We start from the raw sequence: 343 nt of genomic DNA, 5'->3' as shown, positions 1-343 counted from the left end.
AATCTTGAGAGTCAGAGTTAGTTTCCATATCGTAATCCAAATCTTCTATATAGAAGATGCTGACTAGAACGGGGAATAATACTTTATTTTAGCATTTTCAGATGTCTTTTGAAAGTCACTGGCCCGAAATTATAATGATTTTTTTCGCGCTAGATTCTGTGGAGCGGATTATATAGATCACTCTGTCAGAGGAGAAATTATCAAAGCTAACTTAGGTAAACAGAGCCTAAACTTTAATCAACTTTAATCCTCTTTACGAGTTTATCAAATTGATTATTAAAAGTATCTAAATCCACTTCATAAATTTACCGTTTTTTATGCTGCTTATATCTCACATCAATCG

Source organism: Penaeus monodon, chromosome 27 (assembly GCF_015228065.2).
Source record: "Penaeus monodon isolate SGIC_2016 chromosome 27, NSTDA_Pmon_1, whole genome shotgun sequence".
Taxonomy (NCBI): Eukaryota; Metazoa; Arthropoda; class Malacostraca; order Decapoda; family Penaeidae; genus Penaeus; species Penaeus monodon.
The sequence above is the reverse complement of the archived record's forward strand: the minus strand, read 5'-3'. Positions refer to the sequence as shown.